The 13,349-nt window shown below is 38.3% G+C and overlaps 1 long non-coding RNA gene across 1 annotated transcript; it reads right to left on the bottom strand.

The window, feature by feature from the left end:
- On the bottom strand, positions 1-1,273 carry LOC133816211 (uncharacterized). The gene is made up of 2 exons (XR_009885078.1): positions 1,201-1,273; positions 1-237 (listed from the first exon to the last, which is right to left on the bottom strand). It is a non-coding gene; the product is annotated as an uncharacterized LOC133816211 (long non-coding RNA).
- Positions 1,274-13,349: the final 12,076 nt, after the last annotated feature.

Raw genomic sequence — 13,349 nt, 5'->3', positions numbered from 1 at the left:
TTTGGTTAGGATGTAACGTTTCACTAGAACGTTTAATTTATACATTGGGATCCCGAAAATAAAGTTTCAGAGTTTATTACAGAAAATATTTACAACAGGCCGTTCTAAGCGGCAAAACAGGGTTCAACCCTAGTTCCACTTTAAAACCTCGGCCGTGGCGGACGAGCAGCTGCATATGTACACGTCATCACCTAAGCTCTCCAACTCAAGGATGGTCCAGCTTCCTCTTGCCTTTACCTGCACCACGTATCACCCGTGAGCCGAAGCCCAGCAAGAAAACACAGAATAACATGATATAATATCAACAATAACCATAGTAACCATTCAGGACTATCGGTCCAAGCAAATAGGTGACAATAGCCAAAAGTCACAATAATGAGCATTGCTCCTTCTAGCCATGTGACGATAGGGTCACCAGGGCTTAATTGATAAGTGATCTTTCCATAAGTTTGATTAGGACAGGTGCATGGTGATTAGTCACCAACATAACCTTCCTCACGACTCTAGAGTCGAAACTATGGACAACGTCCCTTAGCCATGTGACAAACGGTCACCGGGGTCATATACCTTGGCTATAGTCATCTGGTCGTAGACCAGGCAAGCGCTTATAGTTCTCGTTGACCTTCCGGTCGGTCCAGCATTAATACCCCATATGAGTCATTCAATGCCGACCTTGATTGGATCCAATCTTTATTTGGCCCGGCGTTCACAACGCACTGCCACTTCTGACCCTTGGGTCGGTGAAACACGACCAGTGCTCAGCCCGTGGTGAACTTAACTAATAAGTCACAGCTTCACAGACGGGTCTGACACCATTGTCGATTCTGACTAATAAGTCAGCGCCATACACAGGTAAGCCATGCCACCAAACATATATCACATGTCTATTATCCATAAACAAGGTATTCAGCATGCTTACTTAACAGGTATTAGTACCATTAGGACTATGCATAAACACAGAGGTTCAAGCTCTGAACAATATCATACCCAGTATACAAAGCATGTCCTAATCACATGTTTCTCATGCATCATATGCAATATATCCTGCAATCAACGTGCATCAATACCAGCCATGCATGCCACGCTTAATAACCAACCAACATGCATCAAGAATAGCCATGCATGTCATACTCAATAATCAACCAACATGCATCATAATAGCCATGCATGTCACACATACACAGGGTGTAGTTTTCTTACCTCAAAGTCGAGCTAGAACGATCAAAAGAATGACCCTTGAGAACGATCAACTTCTAGTCCATTAGCGGTCACCTAGTCATAACCAATTATAACCTCCATTAATGAGAATCCACAATAATAGGGTCTTAACCTAAGCACCATCCTCGGGACCTCGAAACATGCCCACACGGTGAGTAGAATCGATCCCGGGCCTTAAGGATTGAAACCCCAAGTCAAAAACCCTTAAAAACACTCAAAACGGGGTTAAGAGGAAACAGGGGAGCGCTACAGCGCTGCCCTTCTAGCGCCCCAGCGCTCAAGGCAGAAACACAAACCGCCCAACCTCCCTGCAGGTAGCGCTATAGCGCCCTACACTGGGCGCTGTAGCGCTACCTTCAGCCAGCCAATTCCCAGTTTTTCCTTCCTTCGATTTTACCATTTCTAACCCAAACCAAAAGCTTCCAAACGTCAAATTAACTCCCAAATGAACCCAAATACCATCTCCACATGTCCTAAGGACCACAACCCCAAGAACCCTAGCCAAAACTCCAACCAATTCCCAAGTTTCCAACCCAAAAACCAGCTGAAACTTAACTTATAAAACAGAGTAAAACCAAGAGTTCTAGTGGCTAGAAACTCACCTTAATCTTGGCAACACACCCTCTTCAATGGTGGAGCATAACCCTAGCTTGGCTAAGCTTGGTTCCTTGGCTCGATTCCTCAAACTGAGCTTGAAAATCCAAAGAGAAAAGAGGAAGAAAATCTATCGGGAGAGAAGGAAGAGAAGCTCTGTTCTTCCCCTGTATTTCCACAGCCTTCCAACACTTAAAAGCTGATATAAATCCTTAGGGTCAAAAGACCATAATGCCCCTAAGCCAAATAAACCCCTTTAAAGGCTTCCAAGGGTAAAATCGTCCTTTCCCGCCTATCTCGTTAATTATAATTAACGCTCTCCAATTCCCGCTATCCTCAATATTCCCAAATACCAATAGATCATATCCCATTACCCTTTAATTCCCGGTAATGCTCTAATCATTAAATTCACCCCGAGACTCACCCCGAGCCCCGGACTTAAACCCGTTATGACTAGACCGAACACTTACATGTCATGATCGTCTCATGTCGAGAAGCTCGAACCCATCCACCTTATAGTGTGGCTATATTAATTAATCACAATCATGCACCCAAAATATACAATTACGCACACAGTGGCCAAATTACCAAAATGCCCTTGCATTATAAATATGAGCCCATATGCATGCATTCACCATCATATAATAATATAATTCACATAAACATGCATATAATCATTAAATACTATAATAAATCAAGTATGGCCCTCCCGGCCTCCTAATCAAGGTCCTAAACCTTATTAGGAAATTTGGGGCATTACACTTTTGCCTTTACCTGCACCACATAGCACCCGTGAGCCGAAGCCCAGCAAGAAAACTCAATATGCTCATGAACAGTCATATAATGACATCAAATCATAAGGCACACGCCTAGCAGAGATAGCCCTATTCAAGCAGGCAAATGAGTTCACGTAATGTTGAGTATAACACATCAACCGATGATCATAATAATCATCCAGGGCTTTTAGCCCCAAATAGAAGAGTGACAGTTGTAATAGCCACTGAGGTGGGTTCTGTTCCCAATAGCCATGTGACGATAGGGTCACCGGGGCTTTATAGATAAGTGATCATTTCACTAGCTTAAACAAGATAGGTGATCGATGAAATAGTCACCAATATAACCTATCGCGTGACCATAGAGTCACAACTATGGGATTCCGTTCCCTAGCCATGTGACAAGCCGTCACCTAGGCCTTTAGCCCTGGCTCTGAGTAACTAGCCTAGACTAGTCAAGCACTTATAATGTTCATCGACCTTAGGGTCGGTCCAGCATCAATGTTCCCAGATTCATTCAACACTGTTATCGATTAGATCTAAACTTTTATCAGCCCTGCGTTCAAGACGCTTATGCCGTTTCTGACTCACAGGTCAGTATTACGCGACCAGTGCCATTCCTGACTAGTCAGTGCCATACACAAGTAAACAATGCTACCAAACATATATCATATGTCAAATATCTGAATATAAGGCATTCAACATGCTTACTTAAAAATTTCTAGCATAATTAGGACCATGCATAAACACAGAGGCTCAAGCTCTGAACAATCTCATATTCAATATTCATAGCATGCCCTAATCACATGTTTCTCGTGCAACACATGCATCACATTTAATCACTTGACATGCCTCAACAATAACCATGCATGTCACATTTAAACATCCAACATGCATCAAGAATAACCATGCATGTCATATATACTCAGAGTGCAATTTTCTTACCTTTGGTCCAAGCACAGGTTACCAATAAACGAGCCACAAGCACGATCCCGATTCCAAGCCTCTAGTGATAACCTAGTCACAACCACAAATGGTGATCCAATGAGTTCAAGTTCTAAAACCAATCCCGGAACCAAGACCTAGCCTCTGAGACATCAAATTCCACTAAACTGGGTAGTAGAAATGATCCCGAGGCACAAGGTTTGAGTTCCCCTAACCAAAACATCAATTTGGCCATAAACAGCACCAAGCGCCACGACCCTCCCGGCAAGCGCCGCGGCCCTCAGGCCAAATAGAACCTCCACCTGCTTCTTCAAGCCTCGGCCGTGGCGCCCAAGAACAAGGTCGCGGCCTAACCTCAGACCAGCCATTTTTCCCCGTTTTTAACCTTTTAAAACCTTCCAAAAACCTATCCAAACATCTCTAAACTCACAAATCAATGTTCCCAAACATCCCCATCATCCAAAACCAACAAAACCCAAGTCTCAAACCAATCAAAGACTCATCAAAACACAAAGTCCAATTCAAGCTTAAAAACTTAAAAAAAACTTAGAACTTAAAACTTGAATTACCTCTGATTGAGTTGTTTCCAACTAAATCCTCCGGCTAATTAGCTTCTAATTTTCCCTAGGATCGCTATGCCTCGATCCTCGCTTGAATCCAAGTCCTAGAACTCAAGTTTCCTTTGAAAATGCAATTGGGAGACGAAAATGGACTTAGATTGAGCGAGAACTTCCTGAACGTTCATTTTATTCCTTTAAAGGTTACTTCAAGCTTAAGTAGCCTCAACCAAATCCTAACGCTCAGGGCCCCGAAAACATCCTCGGGGGCAAAATAGTCAAAACCTCCAGAATTTCCCCCTGGTCTTACTAATTCCCAATTTATCACCAAATATTAATTCCCATTACCCAATAACCCAGTAATGCTCTAAATACCCCTTGACTCACTCCGAGTCAAGAATAAATCCCGTTGTGACTTTCCCACTAGCTTACCTCCTAGGATCATCTCGTGCTGAGTAACCCTAGCATAACCAAACAATAATATAGCACCACACACATATCACATATATGCCAAATATGCCCGAAATGGCCAAAATATGAAAATCACCCAATTACTCATAAATGGGTTCACATGCATATTTAATACACCTAAACATGCATATTATCATTTAATAACACAATAAATCAATTATGGCCCCCCGGCCTCCTAATCAAGGTCCTAAACCTAATTAGGAATTTTAGGGCTTTACATAGTCCCATGGACCTGGAATGCTCTTCATTTAAAAAAAGTATTATCAATAGTATTATTATCAATGTAAGGATTATTTATAAAAGCCATTTCAAATAAATGACATATATATTATTGAATAACCATTTCTTAGTTTTATTATTGCAAGCTCATGCTCTCACATTGTAAAAGCAACCAGGAAAGTTTATACATTCTGGTTACTTGGGGGCACATAACCGAGGTGAGTTTTTAAGAAAATTAAGCTTACTCGGGTAAGATTAAAAACTTAGAAGCTTGGAGAAATTGATTATTCAACGACTTTTTAAAGCTCGCGTTTTCAATAAACCTGGCACGAACTAAGTTTGAAAAATCATTTAAAACCCTAGATATAACCAGGTCTGAAGCTTAGAAGCTTGGAGAAATTGATTACTCAATGACTTTTTAAAGCTCGAGTTTTCAAAAAACCTAGCGCGAACTAAGCCTAAAAAAGTTTATTGAAAACCCTGGATATAACCAGGTCCGAGGCCTGAGTCCTAACAGGTATAATGCTATTAAGTTATTAAAAACCCTGAATATAACCAGGTCCGAGACCTGATTCTTAACAGGTATGATGCAAATAAGCGAGCAAAATCTTGGATACAACCAAGATTGATAAAATCTATCTCGATCCCTAAGATTTCGAATGTACAAGAGTGCAAGGATTCATATACATGAGAAAATAGTAAAGGAAAGACAAATAAATCACAAGTTAGATATATATTAAAAAAAAAATTTGTCAGCTCGAGGAGAAAAAACCTCGAACTAAGCCCGAAGGCAATTGTTTTAATCCCAAGGGATTGTTACAGACAAAAAAAAAAAAAATAATAGTTACAATAAAAATCTTGAAAAAATGTCATTGAGCTATGTCAGCATGCTCCACTGAGCTGACCTCCTCACCGTCTCTCTTTACCGCTCCGGAAGCCTCGCAAGTCTCCGAGGATTCCTGCGAAAACTAAATCTTGAATCTAGCAAGAAGTTGAGCATTTGGTTGAGGAAGTTTATGCAAATACTGTTGCTGATTTTTCAGAGGCTTATGAAGAAGATGGTCATGGTTCTGATAACATTGGGGAGCATGGTGAGGGGATTAATTTGGGAAATTCCTCTCTGGTGAAGGATGGAGACAATTTAATATTTCAAGATTTGGCCAAAGATAAGTGGGCTCAATTTCGTGATACATTCACACAGCAGAGTGGGGCGAAATTGTCCTATGAGGAACCATTGATCAGGGATGGGAAGCTAATAGCTCAGTTGGATCTGGAGGAGATTGAGGAGCAGGCTTCTTTTTGGAATACAACTATGGTCTATGTTGTGCTTGGTGCTAACCCTCCGATTGTAGTGTTTGAAGGATTCATTCGAAGAATGTGGGGAAAACTCGGCATTGAAAGGGTGGCTAGGATGAATGCAGGGTTTACAATTGTTAAATTTCGGGATACAGCTACTAGGGACTTGGTTTTAGAATCTGGAGTGGTTCACTTTGATAGGAAACATGTCATCTTGAGGCCTTGGTCGACTGACATTGATACTCTAAGGTTAGTGAAATCGGTTCTTGTTTGGGTTAGATTGCATGATTTGGGGCTTCAATACTGGGGAACTAAATGTTTGGGTGATCTTGTGAGTACCATTGGTAGACCCATGATGATTGATAAGATAACTAAAGATAGATCCATGGTGAAGTTTGCTAGAGTGCTAGTGGATGTGGAAATAACTGAAAAGCTTCCTCATAGTATCAGTTTTCTGAATGAACATGGAAAACTGGTAGAGCAGACTATTGAGTTTGAATGGTTGCCTACTAAATGTTCGATTTGTAAAAACCTTGGGCATGCTGCTTCTAGTTGTAGGCGGGAGCAGAAAGCAATTTGGCAACCTAAGGTGGATCAGGTAGGTGCAGTTGAGAAGATAGATGAGCATAATCAGGTAGATTTAGAACCAGATTCAGATAAAGTGGCATCGAATTCCATTGAAACTGAGATTGTTTTGGAGGCATCTGTTGATCCTGTGAAGGAGAATCGTAGTACTATAGAAAACCAGGAAAAGGCTTGGACTACTCCCAAAAGAGTGATTGGAGCTAAACATGTCAATGAGGAGTCCCAACCTAGTAAGAATAATCAATATAGTGTGTTACAGGATGGTCAAATTGAGGTTTCAAAACATGGTAAGATTGTTAAAAAGAATTCTAATGGAAGGAGGAAATCTTCTGTGCTGGAATGTTAGAGGCTTTAATAAAAGGAATAAGCAGAAATCTCTCTATGATTTTTGCCGGTTCAATAAAATTGGGTTAGGGGTGTTTCTTGAGTCGAAACTTAGGGGTTCAAAAATTGAAGAAATGATGACATCAGTTTTCAGGGGTTGGGAGTTTTATTCTGTCCCGGCTGTAGAAGGTCGAATTTTGCTGGTTTGGAAAGGTGATATAGTTAAAGTGTCAGTTCTTGGAGCTGAGGACCAGTTCATCCATTGTTTTGTGAAGAACATGGGGATTACTAAGGAGTTCTACTTGACAGTGATATATGGCAGAAATAAGATTGAGGAGAGGAAGAGACTTTGGCAAGCCATGGATTCTTTTCTGTTTCCTGTCTAGCCTTGGCTAGTAGCTGGAGATTTTAATGCAATTTTTTATTTTGATGATAGAATTGGAGGTAGGCCTATAACTGATATGGAAATGGAAGATGCTTGTAATTGGAGAGCTAGTTGTTTGATGACTGAAATTCGTAGGATTGGTGCTCATTATACTTGGTCTAACAAGCAGATGGAAGGGTTCCGTATATTCTCTAAATTGGATAGGGCTCTTAGTAATGAAGCCTGGGTTGATGCTTTTCCAAATTCAGAGACTCACTTTAATTGGGATGTTATTTCAGATCATTGTTACTGTATTATTAAGCCTGTTATTAGTCAGATTTCAGGGGTAAAACCATTCAAATTCTTTAACATGTGGACAAAACATGAGGATTTTAGAGATATTGTTCTTAAAAGCTGGTGTATGAAGAGTTTTCAAACTAATCTTTTGGGAATTGTTCAGAAACTGAACAGATTGAAGACAGTTCTGGTTCAGTTTAACAAACGACAAGTTGGTGATGTCACAGATCGATACTTAGCTGCCAAGGAAAAGTTCCAACATGCTCAATTTTTGCTTCAGCAGAAACCTCACTCTACAGAATTTCAGCAAGCAGAACATGTAGCATGTTTAGAGTTTGCTTGTCTTTCTAAGATGTATGAGAGTTTTCTTCAGCAAAGGAGCAAGATCACTTGGCTAAGATTTGGAGATGACAATACGTCATATTTTTATGCTACTTTAAAGCAGAGGTCAGCTTTTAATAGGATCACTGCCTAATTGGATGAGCATGGTAAGATTGTTGACTGTTATGATGATGTAATTAATCATTTTAAAGGTTTTCTGGGCAGTCGTAGCTCTGCTACTTCTAGGATTCAGCTTGATTGTCTTAAGTTTGGCACTATTTTGAATTTAGACCAGCAGCTCAGTTTAATAAAGTCTTTTCGAAGAAGGATGTAAAAATGGCCATGTTTAGTATTCATTCAGTTAAAAGTCCTGGTCTTGATGGGTTTGGTTCGGGTTTTTTAAAGTACATGTGGAGAGATTTGGGGGATGAGATTTCCACTGCTGTTTTGAATTTTTTTGAAACTGGCCGATTACCTACAGCCCTTAACAGATCAATTATTACCCTTATTCCAAAATCAGATAATCCTTCCACAGCAGCAGATAATAGACCGATAGCTTGTTGTAACACTTTATACAAGTGTATTTCGAAGATGATTTGTGTGAGATTGGCTACCATTCTCCCTTTACTTACTCATCAGAACCAGGGAGCATTCATTAGACATAGATCATTGGCGCATAACATCTTCATTCTCCAAGATCTACTCAAAGGCTATTCTAGGAATAATATCTCAACTAGATGTTTGATAAAGATTGATCTAAGCAAGGCTTATGATTCCATTGATTGGTATTTCTTGGAGGATCTGTTGAACGCTTACTCTTTTCCTAGTCGTTTTATCCATTGGATCATGGTTTATTTGAAAGGGGCTTCTTATTCTTTATTATTGAATGGCATATTACATGGAGGGTTCAGTGGGATGAAAGGCTTGCGGCATGGAGAACCCATTTCCCCTCTGCTTTTTGTATTGATTATGGAGTATCTAACTCATTTTCTTGTCCAGGCTGCCCATCACAAGGACTTCAGGTGCCACCCTCACTGTAAACAGCTAAATCTTGTCAATCTTTGCTTTGCGGATGATCTCATTCTTTTTTGCAAGGGTTCCTATCAGTCAGTTCAAATTCTTCATGATGGTTTTAGTAAATTCAGTCAGGATTCTGGGCTCACTGTGAACTTATCTAAGTCTCACATCTATTTTGGTGGTGTTCATTTGGATGAAAGCAGAAGAATCATGGATTGTTAAAGATTGAGGAGGGTTCCTTCCCTCTAAAATATCTGGGAATGTTTCTTAGACCTACTATATGGAAGGCTAAGGATTGTGGTTTAATTCTTAAAAAAATTCAAAGCAGATTACATACATGGTCTAGTAGGCATCTTTCTTTTGCTGGAAGATCTCAACTTATTCAATCCATTTTGCTGGGTATTAGGGCTTATTGGATGAGTATTTTTCTGCTTCCTCAAAGAACTATTCAGGAGATTGATAGGTTATGCAGGAATTTTCTTTGGGGAGTAAAGAGCAGCCGAGGCAAGTTGCATCTGTCTTCCTGGGAGCAGGTTTGTTTGCCAAAGAGTTTGGGAGGGATTGGTTTTAATGAAGGGTCAAAATGGAATGTTATATTGATGGCCAAATATATTTGGGCTGTTTCAACTAAGCAGGACTCTTTATGGGTCAAATGGGTGGCTAATATCTATCTCAAAGGGAAAAGTTTCTGGTCTTACAGACTTCAATTTGATGTAAGCTGGTAATGGAGGAAGCTTATTAAGCTGAGAGATCATTTTTCTCATGATTCATTAATGGCTTTGGTTACCAAAGGCAAATTAAATATTTCTAGCCTATATAATCAGTTGGTTCAAAAGGATAAGGTTCATTATGCTAAGGTGGTTTGGTGCAAGTTGTCTCTTCCTAAGCACATATTTATTTTATGGCAAACGGTTTTGGGCCATCTTCTTACAAGAGATAACTTGATTAAATGCCATATGCAGGTTGAGTCTAAATTATGTCCTGTTTGTGATTTGGAAGTGGAGTCGCATGCCCATCTGCTTTTTTAATTGTCCCTTCTCCCAGAAGGTGTTGCATCAAATTCGTTCTTGGCTGGGTCATGTGATTTGGCCTTCTCAGTATTCAGGTTGGCTGAATTGGATGGATGGGAGACCTAGGGGGCTTCATCAAAGGATTGTTGCTGCTGTCCTTGCTGCTACTGTGTATTATATTTAGACTAACAGGAATTGTTGTGTATTTGATTCTTATTCAATTTCTATTTTGAAGTTGAACTCTTTGATTCTTATGAGTCTTAAAGCCAAATTATTAGAGTTACTTAGTTCTAATCTGAAAGTTGTTGAGAAGAGATTGGTTGATTTTATTCAACAATTGTAATTCAGTTGTTGAGTCTTTGTAACTGGTGCTGGGGGTTTGTAATCTGTTTTAGTGGAATATATTTTTCTTCTGATAAAAAAAAATAATAATTAAAATTTTAAAAATAATTAAAACTTATATTTTTCCTTCACTTTTTTATTATTTCTCAAAATAATAAAAAATAGGTATAAAAGTGCAATATTTAAAAAACATTAGGTATATTTACTACAAAAAAATTGTATATAAAAATGCAACATTTTGAAGACAATAAGTATATTTACTGTAAAAAAATTGGATATAAAAGTACAACATTTTAAAAATATTGAGTATTTTAACCACAATTTACTCATATTAAATGGTAAACGATTTACATTTGAAAAGTGTAAATATTAAAAGCTTTGAGAGTGTAATATTTACTCACTACTACATAAATAAGTAATGAATATAGCAGCCAAGCAATAGTTTCACTAAAATAAATTAATTCATTTGCTATAACACAACATTGATTTTACTACTGCTATTTATATATAATTTTGAATTTTTATAAAAAAAATCGCGTTCCTAGTATATATATATCTCTTCTATATAATAAGTGTGTAGATAACGGAAATTTTTTGTTTTAACGATTTTTTATTTGTTTCCGTTAACTTTAACAAAATATTCTTATATTTAACGGTAGATTGTAAACATGACTTAAACTTAAATAAATGAATAAATAAATAAATTAAAATATGATATTTTTGAGATATTTTACAATGATAATTATTTAAAAATAATAAAACCATATATTTTATAACTTAAATAAAATTTAATTAAAATTAAACTTAATATTATATTAAACATATAATATATAATCTTTTGTTGTCACTGCCAAATTCAAAACTATAACAAACATAAACGTAAATAACAAAAAAATCAATTAAAATATAATATTTTAAAGATATTTTATGATAATTTAAATAATTCAATCATATTTATTTAAAAATAATAAATGCATACATATCATTTTTTTTATCTTATAAATTTGTGTGATAATTTTTTTTTTAATCAAGTGATTGAAGCTATTTTTCTTCATCAAATTCATCAAAGATCATTGTGAGATACATTAGAAACTAAAACAGTTGATGCATGTACTATTGTCTACACTATGACTTTTTCTATTCTTATTTTATTTCTATTATTAATTTCTTTTTTAATATTATTAAATAATCAAATCATATTTATTTAAAAATAATAAAGGCATACATATCATTTTTTTATCTTATAAATTTGTGTGATAGTTTGTTTTTTATCAAGTGATTGAAACTGTAACGCCCCAACTCCAGGGACCGTTACAGTGCACATTGCAAACAGTGCTAAACTCGCTAATCGAGTCATTTGGCCATAAACGTGTAACTAAGCATGATTAGCGGTTTAGGGGTTAAAAACTTTGGTTAAGATATAATATTTCACTAGAACGTTTACTGTATACATTGGGATCCCAAAAATATAATTTCAGAGTTTATTACAAGAAAGTGTTTACAACAGGCCGTTCTAAGCGGCAAAATAGGGTTCAGCCCTAGTTCCACTTTCAAACCTCGCCCAAGTATTGGTCGAGCAGCTGCATATGTACACATCATCACCTAAGCTCTCCAACTCAAGGATGGTCCAACTTCCTTTTTCCTTTACCTGCACCACAAAGCACCCGTGAGCCGAAGCCCAGCAAGAAAACTCATATGCTCATAAACAGTCATATCATGATATCAAATCATATCTGGCATGCCTAGCATTCATAGCTCTACTCAGCATGCAAATGAATTCAGACAGATGCTGGGGTATCCAGGACAAGAAGTCCTGGCCTTCCGATTGGAGGACTATCAAGTCAATCCTAATCAGATGAGTGTCGCAACACTAGAGGTTTTGGTAAGCCATACTGAGTGATCGAAAAGCGAGTCACCAATTCAAGTGAAAGGCTGGCTGTTGGGTAAGCCTCTAACCTTCATCAGGTTCTGGTAAACCATGCTGAGTGACCAACAAGCAAGTCACTGGGGCCTCAGTGCCCAAGCCATGCATATGATGATCAAAATGATCATGCAGAGCTCGTGGCTCTGATCAAATGAGTGAATATCACTTGAGGTTCTAGTAAACCATACTGAGTGACTGACAACCAGGTCACTAGGGGCCCAGTGCCCATTTTCTGCAATGGCTCTACATGACTAGCCTTTGGCTAGATAAATGCTTGTTTGTATTCATCGAACTTGAGGTCGGTCCTGCATTAATGCTCTTTGAGTCATTCAATGCAGAGGGTCGATTAGGTCCAATCGACATAGCTTGCACTACACACTAGAGTTGTCATGACTAGTAAGTTAGCACAATGTGACCAGTGCCCAGTACCACTGCCGAACCTGACTAGTGAGTCACGGCTTCACAGTTGATACTAACACCTTTGCCAATTCTGACTAGTGAGTCAGCCCTGTGTGACCAATGCCCAGTACCACTGCCGAACTTGACTAGTGAGTCACAGCTTCACAGTTGATACTAGCACCTTTGCCAAATCTGACTAATTAGCCAGTACCATGCACAGGTAAGCAATGCCATCAATGTGTATCATATGCCAATTATCCAAGAATAGGGCATTCATCATGCTTACTAAACAGTTGCTAGCATAATTATAATCACGCACAAACGCAGAGACTCAAGCTTTGACCAATCTCATATTCATCATTCATGGCATGCCCTAATCACATGTTCCTTGTGCATCACATGCATCACATATAACCAAACAGCACGCCTTAATAACAACCATATGAAAATGGGCAAGATTGCCAAGCATTCATTATTCTATCAATGTTTACATTTAAACATCCAACATGCATCAATCATAGCCATGCATGTCACATATGGGGTGCAGTTTTCTTACCTTGGGTTCGAGCGAGAATTAATAAAAGAAACGACCTTTGAGAACGATCAACTTTTAGTCCTTTAGCGGTCACCTAGTCATAACCAAACATATAGGATACCATTAATAAAAATGACCAACATAGGTTCCCAAACCAA

Source organism: Humulus lupulus, chromosome 2, assembly GCF_963169125.1.
Source record: "Humulus lupulus chromosome 2, drHumLupu1.1, whole genome shotgun sequence".
Lineage (NCBI taxonomy): Eukaryota > Viridiplantae > Streptophyta > Magnoliopsida > Rosales > Cannabaceae > Humulus > Humulus lupulus.
This window is presented reverse-complemented; position numbering and strand designations above follow the sequence as displayed.